At 49.4% G+C, this 23094-nt stretch overlaps 1 protein-coding gene across 3 annotated transcripts in view; it reads right to left on the bottom strand.

Annotated features, from left to right (window-relative positions):
- The window catches only part of GNB1 (G protein subunit beta 1), a 32117-nt gene extending 18020 nt beyond the window's left edge, over window positions 1-14097 (bottom strand). Inside the window, exon 1 of one of the 3 annotated variants that reach the window (XM_050322500.1) lies at window positions 13788-14097. The gene's annotated coding sequence lies outside the window, so the exon portion shown is untranslated. Of the gene's footprint in view, window positions 1-13084; window positions 13249-13787 lie in introns of those variants that run through there. The other 2 variants (XM_050322498.1, XM_050322499.1) reach the window with 2 other exon arrangements.
- Window positions 14098-23094: the final 8997 nt, after the last annotated feature.

Raw genomic sequence — 23094 nt, 5'->3', positions numbered from 1 at the left:
GGTACTAACTAACAACACAAACAGCTCTAACAGGCAGCTGGGAACTCAAGGGATGTTTGGTATCCTCATGAGAATGTGCTCCTCCAAGAGTTCATTCAGCCTTTCCTTGGGGAGTGCAGGTCTGTGCTCCACAAAGCCAAGTCTCTGCCCTCACCTCCCACCAGGGCAGCTCTGCAGTACAACCTCCAGAAGCATCAAATAATAATTACAAATTATTGTAAGGCTCAAGTGAAAGGGTACAACTCCTCCTCGTTAATTGGATGTCTTCCTTCTGGGAATCACCTGCCAGGCCTGGAACCTCCCAGCACATCAGCCCTGAACAGCAACAAGCAGGACCTCACTGGCAGGTTTGCCAAAAGCTGCTGGGGACAGTGCTGGGTTGTACAAGTCCTTCAAGAACTTCCTGGGAGCTCTCGTGCCGTGCAGGGCCAGCAGGGCTGGGTGTGCTGGGGAGGCACTGGCTGGGTGTGCTGGGGAGGCACTGGCTGGGTGTGCTGGGGAGGCACTGGCTGGGTGTGCTGGGGAGGCACTGGCTGGGTGTGCTGGGGAGGCACTGGCTGGGTGTGCTGGGGGAGGCACTGGCTCTGCTGCTGCTGCTGAGGGAGTGCCAAGTTCCCAGCTGGAGCAGTCGCTGTGCTCAGCACACATTTTTCCATATATTAGTGTGAAGTACCCACAAAACAAGCATCAGGTCCGCAACTTAATGCTCATCTTGCAAGAGCCACGCTGGCTGCTTGGAGAGCTCACAGATTCCCATTTCCAACAGAGTGTGCAAGTCAAATAATAACTCCACAGGCTAAAAATACCTGCAACTTAGCAACCTGACTGCACCAGTGCTTCAGTATTACCTACAGCCCAGTATGGAACTACAGGGCCCATTCCAACCAGGCAGCTTCCTCCAGGGGTCACTGCTATGGGGAGTTTAAGAGCTTTTGTGCTTTTTGGTGAAATGCTTTTCCTCCTGAAGAAACCTGTGCACTTTTCCTACTCTGCCTGATGTACCTGCAAGACTCCATTAGGAAAAAAAAAAACCCTCCTCGTGGCTGCAAAGAGCACAGGAAAACTGCTGGGTAAAGAATAAAGGTCAGTTCTAGGGGCCTTCCAAAGTTCTGGCCACGTTCCTTCGTGCTGCAGCCTCAGCCACACAGAGCAGCAGGAAAAGCCAGGCACAGATCTCCATGGAACAGCCTCCCATCAGCCAGCACGGCCTTCCACCAAACTGCCTCCAGAGGAGCACTGAGGCAGCTCACAAGTCCCTCACTGCTTCCTTTTCCTTCAGAATCCAAAAACCTCCACAGAAATAACAGCAGCAAAAACCCCCAGATCAAACCCATCCACCCCAACCAGCTGCCAGTACTCATGGGAAAAAAAAAAAAAAAGGAAGAAATAATTAAAGCTTTTTATTTCAGAAAATTCAGGGAAGAAGCAAAATATTAACAAACCTGGAAACCTCGAAAGACCTTGCAAACCCCAAATTCAGCAAGGCAGGTTCACACTCAAAAGTCCCAAAGTGGAACCGATGTCTCAGAGGAACAGTGAGTGCATTTCTGCCTCCTCCAAAACTGCTACAGAATAGGAATAATTCACCCTAAAAGCTGATTCCTCAACATGCCAGAGAGGTCATCACCACACAGCCACACAACACCTCCCGAAAAATCCCCCAGCTGGCTGCCTGCACTGAGCAGCTCTGATGGAAGCGGCTCCTTCTGCCACCATCACCTGCAGACAGCAGTGCCAACACCCCCTGCTCCCCCTGCTAATCCCCTGACCTACATCTGAGCAGGGATCACACGGATGCGACGGTTAAGCGTAAAAATCTGGACTCTAACAGGTCACTTCCTTAATCCTTCCCAAATGCAGCTGCAAGCCATGTGTGTTATTATTACAGGGGGAAAAAAAAAAATCATCTTAATTCTTGGTACAGCAGAGAATTTCTGTAAAAAAAAAAATAAAAGAACTGATATTACAAGTTTAACAGATGCCTACAGCCAAATGCTTAAAATAACAACTTTTTAAAAAAGAAGGGTCTTAAGAGATCTTTGAAGTAGCTCAGGAATATTAATAACTGTTGGCACTTCAGCGACCCAACTCCAAAGATTTCCTAACTGCATCCCTTCTTTTCTGCCTTGCTCTGAAAGAAATTCCCATTTCAGAGCATTCCAACACTGCCTGGTAAGTGGAAGGCATGGGAAGCTGACTTATTTTAGGAACAAAAATTGCTGGTATTCCGTGTCAGCTTTCAACGAACTTCTATTTATTAAATCAAAAGAAGCCAATATTCTGGGGTTTACTCCTTTGTTCTAATTTATCCATATGCAATTGCTCCTTCTGAAGAACACCCCAGCTATTGATAACCTCATCAATTTTATCCAACTGGCCAGTGATGTTTTTGCCTTCTTTCCTGACCTCACAAACAAAAAAAAATCTCCCTAACAAAACCACCACAGTAAGTCATAAAAACTTAGAAACCTGCTTGTGCATCGATTTCTAGGTACATTTATCAAACAAATATGTCACTGACTCCCAAAGTGTCCCCTTCTCCAAAGCCAAGCAGTTTTGCTGTCACATACTACGAGACATCTCCCCTCAGACTGGAAAACAAAAGGCAGCTCTGAAGGAGAATATATTACTATTAATTAACCAACAGAGAAATGACTAAGCATTTATTACTGGATGCTTCTATCTGCAGAGCCCCACAGTAACTCAACAGTTGTTTCTTCCTTCAGCTGTCATTTTTCATTGCTTCCTTCAACTCTTGTATCCTTAACCTCCAGTTTCTCCTGAGGTTTTCACCCCACTGGCAAAGCCACCTGAGTGTTTTACCCAAGCAGCAACATTGCAGTCTCCCTTTGATAACTGATGATTAAAGCAAGGCTGTGATATTGCTGTGCTATCAGAGCAGGGCCCCAGCACCAGGACATTATCTCTGCAGAGAATGTGAGATCCCTCCTGGCTGTCAGCTTTGGGGGAGCTCACAGAGCAAGCCCTGCAGGGCACATTTCCCCCTGGAAGCTGGAAATGGAAGCTCCCACATCATGCCATGTGACAGATCAGTGACAGAACCATCACAGAGCACATGAAAACAGTGCCACCCCTAAACACACAGGCCTGTCCCCTTTCAGTGCGAGCCACCATTAAAAACACATTTATTCAGGTATCCAAACAAGTCTGTAATCCACAGTTTACCAACGTGCTCACAGCACGCTGCAATCCTATTAGAAATATAATTCCTGACAACTCCCATGAAGTTTCCAAATGCTGCCTTGCAGAAGTCACTTTTGGGCACACCAGTTCTCCAGGAGGAAGATAACACCAGCACAGTGACATCAGCAGGTACACCGAGACCTTCACTACAATATTTATTACATTAGAGGAGGAAATGGGCGATGTGATCACCTATTTACAGAAATCAGAAACCAAAATAGCGATATAAACTCTAAAATACTACAAAAAACCCCAACCAACCAACCAAAAACCCATGAGTGAGACTCTGTGCATAAGCACAGAAAATTAGCAGAAATTCCCATTATTGTGTTTTGTATTTCCATAAATTTTAGCCTGACTATTTTACCAACAGAGGCTGAATCACCCATTTGGTTCCATGTATGCCAGCCAGTAAAGAGTCAACTGAGTCAAAGGAGAATCAGCTGCTTCCCATCTACACCCTAAAGAACAGCACAACCAGCTTCCAGAATGCTACAGTTGCTTTACACATCCTTCTAAGTAAAACCACTTAAAAATAGGAAGAACTTGCCAATCGACTCCACACAGCCTTGCTCTGGAGCTAAGGCAGGCGTTTTCAGCCACAGAGTGATGTTTATGGACCACTGTGACTCCCCAGAGCATCTCCCTGGTGTGAGCACCTACGACAGTCCATGTCCCACCCAAAATGCCTCTCGTGGTTAGGACTGAATCCCAAAAGCACTTCAGTAACCACAGAAGTGACAAAGGTAACCCCATCTCAGAGCCAGGCTGGACACGAGCTCATAAATACCTTCCCAGCACAGCTGCTGTCACATCTGCCCCAACAAAAACAGGGAGTTAAGACACTGGAACAAACCATCTGCTCCTTTGTGCCTCTGCCTCACAGGCTGTACAAAGCCTCAGAGATCACCCAAAGGAAAAATATTCACTCTCTGCAACTGTGTTAAAGATCTTTATCCAAGCTTCAGCTAACTAATAAACGGGACACATTTAATTCACTGGAATAAGAATGTAGGTGTTCAAACAGCACACTGATCTTCAGTGAGAGATTAACAGAGCACTGTTAGAGTAAGTTAAGCTACACCATGAAACAGCTGCTTCCCAGCACCAGCCTGAAGATAAAAAGCATTTCAGTGGACCTTAAAAATCAACAAAATGTATTATATGCATACAGCAGATAAAAGATATACTCAGTAGAGATTAAAATATGGCATGAATTCTCTAATCTTTTCACCCAAAATAGACTGAGCAATACTTTGTTCTCTAGCCCCACAATCAACATAGCCCATCTTTAATCAATGTGCAAGCAGCTCCATTAGTTTTGATAGCAATGATTTATACCCCAGCAGCTCATTGATTTCTCCCAGCAATTGCTGCATTTTGATATGAACTGTTTGTACAAAATAAGGGACAGAAGAACAAGAGAAGCAAGGCTGAGCCCGAGGAGTTGAGTAACACAGGAGCCCTTGGAGCCACCCGAGTGAGGAGCGGGGTTTGGGAGCAGAGGAGCCAACAGTGCCCAGAGCTGAGAGGGAAATCCAGCACAGCACACAGGCCCAGCAGGAAATCCTCCCTTTCACCCCTGGATGTTCTTCTTCCCAGGGGACTGCACTGGCCCTCCTAAAACCTCTGGCAGTAATCTTTGAGTGTCACCTCCTCAGGTGATCCAAACACAGAGGAAACGTGATAAACACACCAAAAATGGAATGGCAGCAGGGCTAAGAGCCAGGGTGGGAATCAACTAAGAAGGACAAAACTGGACACATCAGAAGGCAATCCCACCCATTTTATGGAAGAGAATACACACAGAGTGAAGGTAGGAAGGCCAAGTGTGTTTAAGCAAAGCAGCAGCCAGGAAGGTCAGCTGAAACCTGTAACTGCTGAGGCTCTGCCCTGGAGCCCCAGCCCCTTCACCAAGTACTCCTCCATGGATTTGTGGAGCCCCCAAACACTCCCACCAGGGAACTGCTGACCCCCAAAGGCAGGTTCTGCACAAGTTCCACCTCTCCCCCACCAGCACTGAATCTTTTTGTAGGGCAAAGCAAAGCATTTCCTGAGATGCTGAAGCTTCACTGTTGTTCATAGTCAGAGGAATAATGAATTCATGTCGAACTGACCAGTCTGACCTCACTGTCCAAAGCTTCGATGGTATTTGAGTTTTCATGCCTGAAAAAAAACTTCCCCAGCTTCTCAGGCACCTCCTGAAGACCCAGTGCTCTGCCAAGATTTGAAATCTGTTCAGTTGTTCCTGTTCAACACTACTTTGTGTGAGTGCTAGCCAGCACTTCAAGCACAGCACTGCACAGTAACTTGCACAGATAACATCTGACAGCTGCAGTGAAACCCAGGGCCAGGGAACCTGCAGCACAATTAAACTGCCAGGAGCATCAGGCAGCCTGTTCCTGATCTTTGTACAGACACCATCTTTGTTACACAGCCAGCAGCACCTTCGGTGTCCTGCCACTTCCCAGAGAACCTGCAGCAGGAATATCAGACACATGTTCCAACAGAGTTCCTTCACCTTCAGCATCATCTGATTTTGAGCACCGAAGGTTTCAGTAGACTATCACATCTGCCTTGCTTTTCTGGACAACCAGTTAAAATTACCACACCAGCCTCCCAGCACGTTTGTTAGGCTACCTGAAAAAATAAATAAATTAAAATGTACAGTTTTGGGAACTAATCAAATCCAAGAGGGTCACAAACAGGTTTCTGCTCAGCATCCTGACGCACACAGGCCTGCTTTGTTTAGCACTCTTAACTGTTACTTCACTCAATGGAAACAAAACATATACAAGTTTTGAATTATGCAGTAATAACTCGTGGTATTTCATACACTGAAACCCAAGTTTTCTCTTTTTTTGTTCTGAGATTCAAGCACTGTTATGTTCAACACGTACCCTAAACCACTTGGTGTGAACCAAGACATCTCAGCTCAAATATCTAACTGAAGTTAAGTGGAACAGAGCTCCACATCCATGACCAAACCACACTCGCTGCCCTGGGCTTCAGCACAAAGATCTTACCAGAAAATGTCAGCACTGCACACATGTCAGACTAAGAAATAAGGTCAGGGACTCGTGGTCAGTGCTGTTTGCAGAGTGAACATTTCACCAGGCCTTACAAATTTCACTCCTGGAGATAACCAGGCATGAACTTGTAAAGATCTCTGCATCAACAAGAGGCACATTGCCACCATCCTGGGTATGGTTTTAACCTTGCAGCTCTGCCCCTCCTGCTTGGGTAAATCCCTCAAACAGCTACACAACTCCAACCAGCTGGACTGAATACAGAGTGTTCTGGCTGCAAAAGGGTGGCCAGGGCAGTTCAATTCCTGCAATTCCAACCTCAGGCTCACAATGCACAACATCTGGACAGACACAGGCACAGCCCATGATCTCCAAAAGCATCTGTCAGCTCCACAGCCTGCCCTGTAACCCTGGGGAAAAGAAACCTGGGAAAACATCCCCTGTGTTAGCACAGGTGGGAAGGAGAGAGCCCTCCCAGGAAGGCACAGGCCATTAACACTGGGCACGTGCATCCCAGTTCCCATGGCACTCCAAACTCCAGATTTGAAGAGTACAATTTCTGTCAGAGCAGGGCTGGGAATTCGCTCCAACGTTTCACAGAAATAAAACAAAACCCACTCAGCCTGTCAGATAACTTCATGGGCTGGTAAGTAATTTTAGATAACCTCTGCTTATTGACAGATTTTAATAAATGCTGATATGTCAGGATAAACACAAAGCACATGTCCCTGCAAACACTTTTAAGATGGTTCCCTAAATCTAGGCCAAGACAGGCAGGGCTGGAAAAGCAGTGAGAAAATTGAGAAGTACAGAATTACCAGCCCACCTGGAATAGCTAAGCAGCAACTCTGTGTGTCTTACAAACAAAGAAAATACACTGTATCAGCTGCACTAATTAAGGTCACTGGAACAGAGGGGAAAACAAGGCATCACTTCCCTGTCAGAGATGCCAACTGTGGGGGTGGGCCCTTCTCAAAGCCACACGGAGAGCCCTGCAAGGCTCTTAATTTAGTCCCCCACACTCACCACAGTTGGATTCTGTGCTAAAGATGAGGGAAATCATCACTGACACCTGACCTGGGAAAATATTCCCACCTCCTCTGACACACAGTTTGGATGGAGCTGCGAGTTTCTACAGAGAGAAGTATTTTGGTTTTACTTTTTTCTTTTTTTCCCCCCTTTGCTGGGGGAAAAAAAGAAGAGTGAGCTGAAAATAGTGACAAAAATCTATACATAGCTTTTAATATAGGACCATGTTACATAAAGCCACACAAAAAAAATTATCTAATCTATCTAATTACAGATAATTAGTATTTTCTTTTTTTTGGGGGGGGGGAGTGCTGGCAGGCTTTACTGCAGCTTTCAAGAAGACATAAAAAATATTCTTCATCTGAGAAAAACATGATAAACATAACTGGCACGAAATTTTAGGCAAACCTCCCTCAGGTCAAGGTAGAAACACACGAAAAAAATATTTAGTTATCCACAGTTCAATTAATCCTTGGAACATCTAGAAGGTATTTCTCTTCTCCACACAGAACCTTTGGAAATTGGAATGATTTGACAAGCTGGAATTCCACCTCACAAATTAATATACACATTTTTAATGAAGCAGTTTCAGGCAAGCTACTCACAGGAATGAACTACATTTCCCATTAAAATGGCAACTGGATTTTTAATCACTCCCCTTCCCTCCACTCTATTATCTGCTGCTAATTTTTCCCCCATCAAGTTCTAAATGCAACCTATGGAAATAAAGATTCAGCCTATCTTTACCACCCTCAATCACAGAGCCACCTTGTATCTTGTCTCCTTTAAGCTCCCTCAGATCACCTTCCTCAGGTCTTCAGCCTCATTTTCACTTAGCCATTAGCAGGATTCCAAAATAGACTCCAAACTTTAACCCTTCAGTGCCACCAAAGAAGAAACAACTACAGCTCTTCCCTTCATCAGCACACGGCAAGTGACAGAAACACCTTGTTCCCAACAATTCTTAATTGCCATGGAAGCTGTGACAGAGGGGATCCTACCCATTCACCCAGGGCCAGGCATCCTGAACATCTCCAGCACCTCCTAAAGCACTTCTGGTTTAAACCTGCTGCAGGTATTTGTGTTTTATTCCAATGAGACTTCAATCCAGCAATGCCTCAACAACTGGAAGATGTGCTTTGTGTCCTGTCACCCCCTCAGTGAATGGAGCATCAATAACCAGGCCAATGGGGAACATCTGGACTGGTCCTTATTTCCTGCCCCTTTGGGCCAGTGCTGAAAATCCCAGGGGGAATTTTTGAAGGGATGATTTCCACAGCTCCCTACAAGCTGCACTTCCATAAGGTCCCCAGGGATGGGGTTTTTTTGGCTAACACGTAGATGGCTTCCATGGAGGCATCTAATTGAGGCACCCCCACCACCACGGAGTGAGATCCACAGAGCAGGGCGACACCACAGCTCCAGATGGCACCCAGGAATGTTGTCACTGCTCCCTGGCTGGGCTCAGACACGAAATTCCTGCATTCCCAAGAACACACTAGGCAAGGCAAACACATAAGCCCCTGTAAGAAGTGCCCTGCAGGTTCCTGGTGCAGCCTCCCAGACAGGCAGGAATATTCCGCTGGCAAACCATAACCCCTTCTGTACCACTCCAACGATGCCACGGGCAAGCCTGTAACACAAACTGATAAACCTTACAGGGTATTAATTGCAAAGGACACGTTTTAGAAGGTCAACTGTTAAAAAAAAAAAAAACACCAAAAAACAGGGCAAGAAGATGCGATCTTCATGTTCACAAAACCACTTTTCAGCGTTCACTTTTACTCCAAGGCTGACCATCTCCTCCCTCTCTGTTCAGAAATCCTCCAGTGCTTTAATAAAAATGCAGAATTCCACCTCAAAACCTGTCTCAGAGTGCCCCTGTTTTTGCAGTGGGAAGCCCTGCACAGTAATTTACGCTGATTATTTTGGCATCCAAAGCAAAGGTACTGCTCATAGCCAGCTCAAAGCTTTTAAAAACCTCTTAATGCTCTGCTCAACTACCAGTTGGCTCAAGCATCTATGGATTGTGCATACATTTGTGTTTGGTGAAAAACAAATCCACGCTCACAGAATCCCCAGCACACTGGACACCCTGGGAAGAAATAATAAATGGAGGCACTTTGTTAAATAGAAACACAGGGGCTTGGGGGGATTTTTGTTTTTTATCACGGCCTTGGCCAACACTGATTCCAACTTTATCAGTGGGGAGAAAACAAACATTTTGAATGGAGTGTGTATTCTTTTCATTTGGAGTCTGCACTTGGAGCAACCAAGAGGCTCCCTTGGAAAGATGTCCACTTTATCTCCCATCACATGCCTCAGGAACGTTTCACTGACACACGCTGCTTGCTTTCAAGGTTAGAGTTTTTTTCTTTTTTCACAGCACGAGTGGTAAAATACCATAAAAAATGACCCCACCCCTAATTGTGGCATGACCACAGGCACTGGAGACTCCAAAGACAACTCACCCAAGCACGGCTGAAGCACCTGAGGGCACAGTTGCCCATCTCCAGCGGGCAGTGAGGCGGCAGCGCTAACTGCGACTCCCGGAGCAATACGGTGTGCCATATGGCTCCAACTGGATATTAAAATTGAGAATATCAATTACCAATCCACTAATGCTGAGAGCCAAAATCCATGGACAGTAAGAATTTAATCCAATTCAGTGCCCAGAGCACGAGCTGAGCCCGACGTGCGGGAGGCAAACCCAGCGGTGCCTCCACAGAGCGCAAACGACTCCCGTTTCTCCGGCAGGAACCAGAAAAGCGGCTCAAGGTAACACTTCCTTCACATCCCTGCCCACAGCTCCAGCCTCACAGCAGCAACAGACCTCAGATGGACCGGCATCTGCTGTGGCAGGCATTGAGAAACCAGAACTGAGTAACTGTTCAAGAAGGAACAGTTCAGTTTTTTCCACATGACCAGACCCAAGGCTCCCGAGCCCCAGGAAGTTGTTGCACAGCTGCAGCCAACATCTTGCCTCATTCCAGGAAAGGGCACCCTACAAACACCAGAGATAGATGAGTATTTCTGCTGCAGATCGACTGATTGCATCAGTTGAAGGGTTTTCTTATTTTAAGTAAACCAGTTTAATGGTGCTAGTTTTCAAATTCTTCATAGCTGGGGAGTGTTTCTTCCTGGATGGTATTAAGTGGTTCCTCTTGGATGATATTAAGAAGGAGGCTCCACAAAATCCTACACACTCCCTAATTGTACAGAACTTCATTGATTTCTTACACAAAGAAGAATTCTCATCAAGTCCCAATACAACATCTTTGGGTTTCCAAGAGGCATGGAGGCGATTTAAAACCTGTTCTGCTGAGACTTCCTGTGGAATTTTAATTTACCATGTTGTCAAAGATTTCATGGTAGGATGCCTGCTACGTACTGACTGAGCAGCTGCAAGGACTCAACAAGGATAAATGTAATTTATCTTACCCAAAGCAGAATCCCACTCCACTCTGCTCCTTTCTGATCCTGCACTGAAAGGCCAAAGTAGCAGTAACAAAAAAAAAAAAAAAAAAAGGCACAAAAATGTCGAGTTCAACAGCACATTAACATCAAATGGATGTTTATGTGGACAATATTCTTATTAAAAAAAAAAACTGTTCTTGAAACACCAGAGGAGTAAAATGCACTCAGCTAATATCAGCTTTTTTTTTTTTAATTAAAAAAAAACCACCACCACCAGAAGCCTGAACTGAAAATCAGCTCTTCAGCTTCCCAGCTCCCTTCTGCAGCAACTACAGCTGGGCTACTACAATAAACTAACAAACAACTGATTATACATTAAGTCATAGATAAACAGTACTAAAAAGGTTGATACTACCAAAGGTTTGGAGGCCATTTCAATACGGGAGACATAACAAGCATTTCTTATTTTTCTTGCTGGGAAGTGCATTGTTTTAAGCCCCAGCCCAGTATATCAAATCCTGACCAAGCTATTTTATTTAGGCTACCAAAGCTAAGGAGTTTGGCCCTACAGTGAAATAACCATCAAAGCTGCCAATCGAAAGCATGTTTTTCTTAAAATATACTGAAAAAGCAAAAGGCTTTAGAAATTTGCAGTGTCATTTTAAAAGAGGGCACTTCACAGCCACAGAACTGTTTAAATACCCCCTGAACCTTTCTTAGTCCTGCCCGTGGGCAGGACAGTTACCCAGAGGATGGCAATAATTCTGGGTCCAAAGCAGGCTCAGAAGCCTCCAGCTCAGCACTGTGGAGCAGGTGGGATAAGGAAGGGAGATGGGTGTGCAGCTCACAGAGCCCCAGCACACAGCCCGGCAGGGCCTCTGGGTACCTGTGCTCCAGGCCTGAAAACTGTTCCAGCAACAGGCTTGCCAAAAGCCTTTTGGTGGGATTGAGCAGGCACTGCGAGGTAGGAACGAAAATCGTGTCACCCCTTTACCCAGCGAGAGCCTCTGTGAACATTTCAATAAAACTATTTACTCCTCCCACCCAGCTCCTATCTGGAGAAGCTCACAAAAATTAAGGGGAAAAAAAAAAAAACCAAACCACAAAACCCCAGATTTCTCGCAGCGATCTTCCAAAATGCCCCTCCTACCCCCCAACCCCAGCCCAGAACAGAAGGAGGCAAAGAGAACGAGAAAGTAAAACCTAAAAAGACAATTACGAAATAAGATCTAGTTTGGCAGAGCTGTGGTGAGGAGGAGTTGAAAAATGAGAGCTGCCTTGCTGCAAACGCCATCTTGTTGCAGCTACTGGGCCCAGGCACAGAGAGATCCATTCATTCACAGCAGAAAGAAAATCAAACACACACCCTGGCTAATCTGCAGCCACCAAAACAACCACACTATTATCGCCCCTTCCCCTTCTCCTCTCCCCCGAGCACACCAGGGAAGGGAAGGAACTCGCAGCTACCACGTTTAAGAACGAATTTAGGTACGAACGGATCCTCTTCGTTTCCTCACGCGCATTTCACGGACACACCGACAGCGTTTTGCCTTGACTCACATCCTTGTGTCCAGATCGGCTTAAAATACGGGATAAAAGGCTAAAACTCTCACGACTGCGTGTGGATATTCTACAGCAGCAAAACGTGCAATTTTTCCGCCTTAAATCACCTCCCCAAGTTGAGGCAACTGTTCTCAAAAGCTGTTTCAATAATCACTTTGAGCCTTACATTTACAGCCCTTTCCTCCTGCTTCCTCCTGTGGAGACAATACATAATAACGTGGCAGTCGGCATCCTAGAAAGGATGCCTGCCTTAAAACAACGAGTCCCAACCACGACTTTGTTAAGAGAATAATGAAATATCACAGTCGTTAAAATTTCAGTTCATCTTCGGCAATGATAAATCGACAGCTTACAACCTCTATATCATTCTGATTTTCTCCCGGACAAGATTTTTTTTGTTAATAAAAAACGCCTCGTCTCTCTCACATTTACATGCAAGGCTTTACACATCTTCCTTCCCTACAAAGCTGCAGGATTAAAAATCCTACACGTTCCATACCCCTTGCGTGGATTAAAAAAAAAAAAAAAAAATTAACGCTGAAAATCCTTACAGTAAAAAGCAGGGAACTGAAACAATATTTTAAACAGCATTTTCCGAGGAGGAAACTCCATCTTCCTATTGTAGCAAACACCCTCCATGATCTTCCTTATCGCTGCTACGGGCACACAAAAAATATGCAGCACCGTAATGCACGGGGGGAGGGGGGGGGAACAACAAATATGCGGTCTAAATCCATCCTCGGTTGTGATTTTAGCGAGAACAAACCCTTCCCCACCCCTCCCTCGCCCAGCACACCCAGCAGGAGCCCCGGGCTGGCTGGGGGTGCTGGGAGCAGCCTTACCCTGTTTGTCTCACCCCCGGCTCCTCTTAATCAGTTTTCCACCATTACAGCAGCCACACCATTGCCTTTTTTTTTCCTTTTTTTTCCTCCCTTGAATCTCTCTCCAAATATTCCCTCTGCCGGCTGGATCGCTCGGGAAACTCGCCTTTTGTGTCTCACAAGAAAAGACCACCCACCCCCCCCCCGCCACCAGAACCGTCTGGCGGGGACCACCACGGCGTAATTATAATTAAAAATGGAACCCCGCAAGATCCGAGGTCTCCTCCCTTTTCGCCTGGAAGCCTTCGGGAGGGGAATCAGTCCCACCCCCACCTTTTTTTTTTCTTCTTTTTTTTTTTTTTTTCCCTTTCCCTCCTCCTCCATCTACAAACACACTTCTTTTTTAGGGGAGGCTGGAGCCCCGAGGAGGCGGCAGCGCGGGGGAGGGGGCGATTTCCAGCCCCGTCACACCGAGGGGCTCGGAGGGAGCAGGCGGCCCAGGGCACCCCCCCGGAGCGGCGGCGGAAGGGGAGGACGGGGGGAAAGGAGAGGGAGAAAGGAGAAGTGCGGCAGGAGAAGGAGGAAGCGCGGGGGAGGGGAAGGCACGGGGCTGAGGGGGAGCCGAGCGAAGATGGCCCCGGGGTGGGGCCGGCCGGGGCTCGGCGGGCGGGAGGCGCCGCTGCGAGGGGACCCCCGCCCTCCTTCCCCTCACACACACGGTTACCTGCCCTGCCGGCCGCTGCTCATGAACCGGGCCGGTCCGTCCGCCGCCCGCGGTCCTGCCCGCGTCCCGCCGGCCTGGGGAAGGGAAGGGAAGGGGGGGCGGAGGAGGAGGCGGCGGAGGAGGAGCGGGGGGAGCCGCCCGCGCTGCGCCCGGCGGGTCCCGGGGAAGGCGGCAGAGCCGGGCGGGAAGGAGGGATCCGCGGCGAGGAAGGGGGGTGTCGCTGGGGCTCGGCTCCTCCTCAGCCCGCTCAGCTCCCCGCAGCCATCGGGCAGCGGCAGCCTGGGCGCGGCGAACCTCCCTCCTCCTCCTCCTCCCTCCGCCCCGCCCGTGCTGCCCGCCCGGGAAACCCCGGCTCGGCTCCCGCCCCGCCCCGGCCCTGCCGCCCCTCGCCGAGCCTCTCACCGGAGGCTCCGCCGGCCCCGCGCAGCCCCCGGGCGCGTTTCCCCCAGGCCGAGCCTCTCGCCGGAGGCTCCGCCGCCTCCCCCGGGCACCCGCCCAGCGCGGCCGGGGCGGCAGGGGAGGGAGGGGAGGGGAGGGGAGGGCGGTGCGCGCTCCCGGGCGCCTCGCGGGGTGTGCGCGCGCTCCCGGCCGGGCAACGCCCTTCGGCCCCTCGGGCGGGGCGGCGGCGGCGCGCGCTCCCGCTTCCCGCCCGGCGCGCGCGCTCCCGCCCCCTCAGCGCGAACAAAGGGCGAGGAAGGGAGCGAGGAGGGAGCGCGGCCCGCCCTGCAGGCCGGGGAGGAAAAGAGGCTGGGGGAGCCCCGCTGCGAATGTAAAATAAAATAAAAATGGCACGGAGCGGCCCCGCAGATGGCGGTGCGGGAGCGGAGGGGCTCGCACGGAGCGCGCAGAGAAGGAGCCCCCTCACCGTGTGGAGCGTGAGCGCTCGGGGCTGGCCACAGGGGTGGGGAGGGAGGATGGAGGGCCACGGACCTTCAAATGCTGCTCGCAGAGGGCTGGAAAGCTGTCAATGCCTTTGTGTCACCATCGTGTGAGGGGAGACCCTGGGAGTCGGGCCTGTTCAGTCCAGAGAGGAGAAAGCTGAGAGGGGATCTCAGCAATCCGCACAAATATCTCCAAGGCGGACGGTGCCAGGCTGTTCAGTGGTGCCCAAGGACAGGGTGAGGAGCAATGGCCATAAACTCAGACACAACCCCTGAGTTCCCCCTCAGCACGAGGCAGAACTTTCCATGGAGGTGTGCAGTGTGCCCTTCATGAGCCATCCCAAACCCACCGGGATGTGTCCCTGTGTCCCCTGCTCCAGGTGACCCTGCCTGGGCCAGGGGATCTCCACAGGGTCCTTCCAACCCCTATGATTCCACGGTTCTGTGATCTTTCCCTCAGGAACTCCACGAGCGACAATTCCCATAGCTTAGGCCTTCTGTGTTCCCGGTGTTGGCAATAAAGGTGCTCACCCAGCCAAAGCTTCCAGAGCCTTCCTTCCATATTCTCCTCACAACATCCATCACTGCTCTGCAAGGGTTTGGGAAAAAAAAAAAAAAAAAAGCAATTTCTGTCTTACAGACTGGGCCCCAGGTAAACCAGGCAGGAGAGATGTCACCAAGATGGGATCATTCCACCCCAGAACTCATATACTGAAACCCCAATTAATATTGAAAAGTAAGTATTAATACGGTATTGCATCACTTTTCCACCTCCAGCAGGGTAAATCTGGGGTTTTTCCCCCTGTTTGTTTATACCTTATTAAAGGGATAAGATTACCTGTCCACCTTTCCTACAAACTCTCCCCCTAGAGGATTCTTGCTGCTTCAGAATTTAAACCAATCTGTTCCTTGCTGTCCTGCTTTCTGAAGGGAGGTGTGCTTACCTGCAATTAGGAAGGGAAAGAGCAGGTTTGCCAATTAAACTGTAGGAAAGTGGGTTGGCTGTTATTCAGGTTGTCTGTTATGAAAAACTATTAGATCCCGGTGTGGTTAAACCTTTGGTTTGCAGTAATCAAATGTTTGTTTTTAAGTAACCTGTGTGATGCACCAAAGCTTTAATTTGTCACCCTGAGATTTGCAAATAACAAAACAAGACACTTCCTGACATCAGAATAAATAATTCTTGAATTGTTGTCCCAATTTGCTTATATTCCATCAGTAACCGTGGGGAAATAATTTCTCTTCCACCCCTGAAAGAAATACATGTGCACTGTGGACAGGAATTATCCCGCTAAAATCTGTGGAACCACATGTGTGCAGATGGGAATGTCAGTGTTCTGGAGGCTGGAGATTCATCCAGCATCCCCCTCTGGAGAACACTGATTAAATCTCAGCGCTTGAGAAACACCACAAGATAATTAGATATTTGCAAAGTTTTCTGGAGATTTCAAAAGCAGTTACACACAGTATTTAATCATAAAATCTCAGGGAGATTTATAGGAGGCAAGTTCCACGATTTATTTATTTATTGTGGGGAAAAGAATGACCACTTGCTACATGGGGAAAAAAAAAGTCATTATATACACAAAGGATTAAAAAAAAAAGGAAGAGAGGAAGAGAAAAATCCTTATTTTGCAAAGGAAAATTCATTTGTCCTATCAGATTTTGTGGAAAATCTTCAGCTAACGCTGGATCATACAAGGTCTGTGCAAACAAATGCAAAAAAATCACATATTGTTATTGCATTGCAATACATTGCACGATTCTTGTGGTAGCTCAAGATGCTCCTGGTCTCTGTCACCATAAAGGTATAAATTATTCTCTGCAAAAGAGGGTGAAAGATCAGCACTTCTCAAAATTGCCTGGCTCCTCAGGTGGATTAGGGATACTGCTGAAGTAATAAATAGTTATGTTTTGCCTCTTTCTGTCTCTATTTGTGACTTCAGGTAAGGGTTTCTAATAGACTTAGTCCAAATAATTATAATTTTATTTTTTAAACCCTGACTCAGAACTGTTCCAACCTGCTGTTCTTCGCCAGTTCTTTAACAACTGAGTGACAGCCACGGCTGCTCCTTCCCGGGGAAGGACCCAGCAGCAGAATATCCAGGCCGCCCATGGAAGGAAACAAGTAAGTGAAAGCACCCTGAGCAGAAGTGCTCAGTGAGGGCAGGCAGAGCAAAAAGGAGGGGCAGCTCAGTCTCCTTAGTTACATTCTGCATTCTCACAGTTTCTTTCGCTTTCCCTGTTATTATGGAACAAAAGAGTTATTTTAAACGACTTCTGAGAACATTGCATAAAATTAGCAAAGCTGGTGGAGTCTGAGGAGAAGAGCATTGACAGCGTTTTAAGGTGAGGGAGCTGAGAGGCTCCCTGAGATTTAGGGCACCAAGGCAGGAAGGTCCATCTACCTGAGCTTCTAACTCATAATCATCAGGAGGATGAGCCTGAACTCCTTGCTGAGGGTGAGGATTAGGATGGGTTCAAGGACAGTCAGCTCAGAATTGCCAAGGGACTGTGCAGGTCACTCCATGGCAACTGATGGACAGTGACGTGAAATTCTGGAGCCACCAACCCTGGGCAGCTTGTGGGAAAGAGGGAGATGAAATACTGGGGTTGCTTGAACCTGGATCTCGTGTTCCTGGCATTCAGCACCCCATTTTTACACTATGCTAAAATCCTGCAGCGTGGTACAAACGTGCAGTTCTGTGATCAACAAAGCACAGAACTCTGCTGGGAGCCAGCTCTGCTCTGATTGTTTGTTTGTTCTTCCTCTTCTACCCTTGACACGTGTACAGGTGTCTTAAGGTTGGTCCAGGCCTCTTTATTCCCTTCCCAAACCATCTCCTTTTTTCCCCTTCTCTTTGTGCAAACCCATACTGGGAGAGCCAGAAGAATTGGGAGTTTAGTGGGGTTTTTCCCTACAATCAGAATTGTATCAGAGCTCTTTCCCCCGTGCTGGTTTCTCCAGAACTCAGCTGTGTGTCATGGGTTTGCATTTGGTGCTGTACCATTACATTTGCAAGCTGTAGCTTGGCTTTTAACAGTCCTTTGGTGCTCCTGGGAAATGGTATAATAGCAACAATAAAGTTATAATAATCTTAGAAATCAGTGTGTGTGCACATGCAAATGCACACATGTAGGTCATCCCTTAAGTGATCTGGTAAGGAACATTTCAGTGGCAGTGATTAAGCAGCTGGAGTGAAAGCTTAAAGCCTAATATTTCCCCATTTAAAGGGACTTCCCTCGAGGGGTTAATTGTGTTGTTGAGCAACTAACAGAAAAACAACTGGCACCCAGGAGATGCTGAGTTTAGAATCCACGCTGAGAATTCAGCCTGAGCTTTCCATGATGCCAAATACACCGGAGTGGTGGTGAAGGTGAACTTTCAGGGGACCTCTTTCTAACACACTGCAGCATCACCGTTCTCCCAGCAGCCTTAACACCATGTCAAGAACCCCTGGCCTGTGCTGCCCCTCTGGGACGCTCCAGCTGAGGGGGTTGGCTCCAAACTCCAGCTGCTCCACGGCCTCCAGGGTTCTCAGCCGGCCCCAGGGGGCTCGAGTGTGTTCCCTGCTGCTCTGCACACAGGGAGGTGGAGGAAGGAAATCTGGAGAGGAAGCTGAACTTCCTGTGCCAGAGATTTTAGGCTGGAACCTTCCCTGAATTCAAGACAATGCAGCAGCAGCTTTAGATGTGAATCACTGGAACTCAGACGTGCAAGACTCGAACACAGACCCTTCTGCATCCACACCTGTGATTAGGGACTCACGTGCTTCTGACTGATTTTCAGACCTGGCTGTTGCCTCTTGCATCCCCCATCCTGTCTCCAGTCTGATGAGAAACTCCTCCTTTTTTAGTTTCATTTCTCTGAATGCTGTTTGAGACTCAAAGTAACCAGTTTGGGGGTGAGGATGGGCCACAGATCCCTGGGGGAACGACCCCACAGACAGAGGCACGAAGGGAACAGGCACCCAGTGACCACCTCAGAGGATGCAGAGGGTTACTCTGGGCCCACATTCAGCAGGTGAAATTAAGGACAAATTCCTGAACGATTCAGGCAAGCTGGAGAAAAGGTGGGGTTGAATATTCTGATGGTCAGGGTGCTGAAGCATCTGATGGACCAGGAGAGGACGAGCGAGCTGGGGGTCCTCGAGATGAGGTGGTTCAGGAGGGATCTATCACCCAACTGCCAGGGTGAGCAGCAGTGGGAACAACCTAAAATACAGGAGAGCCCATTCAGAAGGCTCCTTTCACTCCAGGGGGGGTCAGAAGTAGAACAGGTTGCCCCGAGGGGCAGTGAGATCCGAATCCTTGTGGAATTCAGAGCCCAGGCAGGCAGGGCCCTGAGCAAGCTGCCCTGCTGAGCAGGGGGCTGGGTTAAAGGGTGGCCAAAGGTCCCTTCCAACCCCCGTGATCCCAGAACTGTTTACCAATGGAAACTAGAGCAGACACACTGAAATGGGTGCAGATCGAGGTGCCAGGATATCGGTGGCAGGGCTGGAGCCTGTCACACCCCAGGGTGTTTCTTGATTGAAAGAGAGCCCTACTCATTATTACAGATTTTTTTTCCCCCCTGATTATTACAGTGAAAAATAACAGAACATATATCCCAGATGGCCCAACCAGCGTTTTACAGCAGGCACGGTGGGCCTTTCCTCAAGGTGAAAAAGCCTTTCAGTGAAATAAGTGCGGAAGGAGCCGACCTTCCCACGGCCACTCCGGCTCACTGCCCCCATCTGCTGGGAACAGCCGCGGGGAAACCTTCCCCACACGCACCCGGCCTGTTTGTTTGCGTGGCCCTCTGGTTCCCTGGCTGCTCGCAGCCCTCCTGCCTCCCAGCCCAGCCCAGCCCAGCCCAGCCCAGCCCAGCCCAGCCCAGCCCAGCCCAGCCGGGGTGACCTGGCATGGGGGCAGGACCAACCCCTCTGCCCCCTTCCTTGGGGTGTGTGACAGCTCCTGTCCCCTCTGCCCCCTTCCCTGGGGTGTGTGACAGCTCCCTGTCCCCTCTGCCCCCTTCCTGGGGTGTGACAGCCCCTGCCTCCTCTGCCCCCTTCCTCGGGGTGTGTGACACCTCCTGTCCCTTCTGCCCCCTTCCCTGGGGTGTGTGACACCTCCTGTCCCTCTGCCCCCTTCCCTGGGGTGTGTGACAGCCCCTGCCTCCTCTGCCCCCTTCCTCGGGGTGTGTGACACCTCCTGTCCCTTCTGCCCCCTTCCCTGGGGTGTGTGACAGCTCCCCCACAGCACACGGGGTGCTGGCTCACAGGGACACTGCTCGGGGGGGAAAGGAGGTTTCTTGCCCCTCTTGCTCCTCTCCCCTCGGCCAGGAACCTTGTGGTGATGTCTGCACGAGGCACCTGAAGGCCAGAGGGGCTCTCTCTAAACCTCACTCTTGGCCCCCGTTTCTTCTCTGGATTTCCCCCCTTAAGAGGGGGAGGGAGTGGGGAGGTTTTTTCCCCTGCACTTCGTGTCCCACACAAAGTTCATCATGCTCTGACTGTACCTGTGGTTCATTATGACAGCGCAGCCCACGCTCCACGGATTCATCCTCAAAATTCCCTGCAGGAGAAGGCAGAGCTGCAGTCCCCACTCCCAGCACACCTGGAGTGGGGCACACTGCGGGTCCCAGGCCTTGGCACTGCCCCTCCTTCCCTGGGGGTGGAAGGGAGCAGCTCCTGGAAAGGGAAAGAGCAGTGCACACCCAGGAGCTCCACACCAGGCTCTTCCTTCCTGAGCAGCTTGGGAAAGCACGGGGAAAACTGAGTCAAGAAATCAAACACCCTAACGCAGATTCAGGAATTTCTGTGTTCAAAATAGATTTTTTTCCTCTCTCCAAGTGCCCAAGGTGAGCTTTGTTATTCTAAAAAAAAAACCACCACAAAACGAAACACCAAAACCCTTGTAAAGTCTGTGGTCTTTTCTACAGGCCCTTCTTTCCTCCCAGGGAGATAAAAAAGAGCTCTGGCATTTTATATTCTAAATTTTGACTGACCAGAACAAAATGTTTTCCCGGCAACGTGGGTTTGCACCTCAGCCTTTTTTTTTGTTTCGCTGACCTTAGGATGGAGAATTTCATAAAACATTTATTGTCTTCTCCAGTTTTTAGAGCACAATTCCCCTGTGACACCTTGTTTTCATCGTCTGCTCTGAGTAGGATTCCAAGGCTTCTCTGGCAGTTTGAATTTTAATTGTGGGTGAAGGGAAGAACCTCCGCTATCTGCAGCAAAATTAGTCAGTGCCTCCCTGAGCAAAAAGGGGTTCCAAGAGGTAAAGATGATGGGAATGAGAGCCAGGAGACAGCCAAGAACCTGCAAAGTGTTTCTGGGAGAGGTGTTTTTTTCACAAGTGGGCAGGTTTGTGTCCCAGTGTCCCTCCACCCATCAGCACTGGCACGGCTGGGATCCTTCTCCCCCAAAAACTGCAGCTGATAAAGATGAAACACAGCTCAAAACCAACCCAACCAACCTCCTCCTGAGCTATTGAGGACAGCCAGGCAGACAAAGGAATGGGTTTTCTCTGACTTTCCCTGCAGCCGGGCCCTGCTGATGCCTCGCTCTGGATGCTGCAGGTTCCCCACTTAATACTCTGCAAAGCTCATAATGCACCGATTAGAAGAGCCGTTCCAGAGGTACCACTTTAGTGGGGTGGTTAACGAGCTCGGCCATCAAGGGATTTGCAGCCCGAATTTCCTGACAGAGCCAAGGTATAATTTGCTCTGGGCTAGAAAGCCCATGAATTATTGAGGCAATTTACTTGCACGTCTGTGCCTCCTTCCAGAGCACGAGTGCTCGTGCTGAGAGCTGTGTGAGAGCAGAGACAGGGCTGTGTGTGAGCAGGGACAGAGCTGTGTGTGAGCTGGGGAAGGGCTGTGTGTGAGCAGGGACAGGGCTGTGTGAAAATGGGGAAGGGCTGTGTGTGAGCATGGACAGAGCTGTGTGTGAGCAGGGACAGGGCTGTGTGTGAGCTGGGGAAGGGCTGTGTGTGAGCAGGGACAGAGCTGTGTGTGAGCAGGGACAGGGCTGTGTGAGCAGAGGCAGAGCTGTGTGTGAGCAGGGACAGAGCTGTGTGTGAGCAGGGGACAGGGCTGTGTGTGAGCAGGGACAGGGCTGTGTGTGAGCAGAGACAGGGCTGTGTGTGAGCAGGGGAAGGGCTGTGGGTGATTACAGAGAGGGGCTTTTCCTTTCCAGGTGTCACGAAGCTGGTGTGGACAGAATGAGACCTGAAGAGATCTGGTGATGGGGAAAACCAGCAGCCTGACAAATGAGAATTCTTAGAGCCTCCATCCAGCTGGGCTAGAACCTGCTGTGGGACCAACCTCCCACCTGGGGTTCTTTTTAAACCTGGTTTCTTATGGAAGGGAGGCTTTGGAGTCACAGCCAAATCCATGTCCTGTGTCCCCTACTCCCACTCTGCACACCAAACTCTTTCTCTGACTTATCCAATTAAACAGCAACAGCCCAGGTGATCATTTTTCCATCCAAATTCCTGTGCTGTAGCCTCATGAAAGGCAGCTGGGAGCGAGTTTCGAGCTGTGCAGACCAGGATTCAGCAGAGCAGCCTTTCCACCCCCTGTTCTGACACTGGTTCCCTCAGGGGTCTGTTCCCCCCTGGAACAGGGGTTTATATTGATGAACTGGACCTCCTGCACAAAAATAAACCCTTCTCGGGGGGAAGAGTTCTGTGTTTGCTGCAGGGATTTCAAGGGGATTTGTAAATCCCCTCGTCGTGATCTGCCTGTCTGGAGGGAGGTGGCTTCTGCAGTGCTCTCAGGCTGAGGAGAGCTGGGCAGTGAAAGTGTAAATAATGAACACGGGAGGATCTGCTCCCAGGGCTGCCATCCCAGGCTGTGAGGGGTCAGAGTCCCCCTAGCTGCTGGGGGCAGTGGTGGATGTGAACAGAGCTTCTGTTTGAGTTAATGAACCACCTCTTAAGGCAGAGCCTGGGCAGGACACAAGGCTCTTCAGCAGGTGGAGAGGAACCACCACATTATGCCCTTATTGTAGGAAGTCAGGGGCATTTGGGGTTTGGAGTGGGGTTTTGCATCCCCCCAAAGCACAGGGCAGTCAAACCGCGGGGTTGTTGCCATCCTCCCGCAGCAGGTTCATCCTTCCCGAGCCGCTGCCGGCGCTGCTCCCCCCAGAAGGGCGGGACTGCCCTCTGGTGTCATCACTGTGGCTCCCTCTGCCTCCAGCTCTGCTGCTGAGCCAGCTCAGCCATTTCCCTCCAGCAGATGTTCCTGCTCTGCCAAGGCAGAGGTTTGTTCCTGAGCGCTGTCCTGGTGGAGAAGGTCAAATAAAAACACCTCTGCCGTTTTTGTGCCCTGCACACACCCAGGACTGGGCACACACTGCCCTCCCAGCCAGGGACCCCCAAAGTTACCCGGGGTTATGCCCAGTCTCCATCTTGACACAGAAAAAGCAGACAGGAGA

Source organism: Myiozetetes cayanensis, unplaced genomic scaffold (genome assembly GCF_022539395.1).
Source record: "Myiozetetes cayanensis isolate MyiCay16 unplaced genomic scaffold, myiCay2020 scf28, whole genome shotgun sequence".
Lineage (NCBI taxonomy): Eukaryota > Metazoa > Chordata > Aves > Passeriformes > Tyrannidae > Myiozetetes > Myiozetetes cayanensis.
The sequence above is the reverse complement of the archived record's forward strand: the minus strand, read 5'-3'. Positions and strand labels throughout refer to the sequence as shown.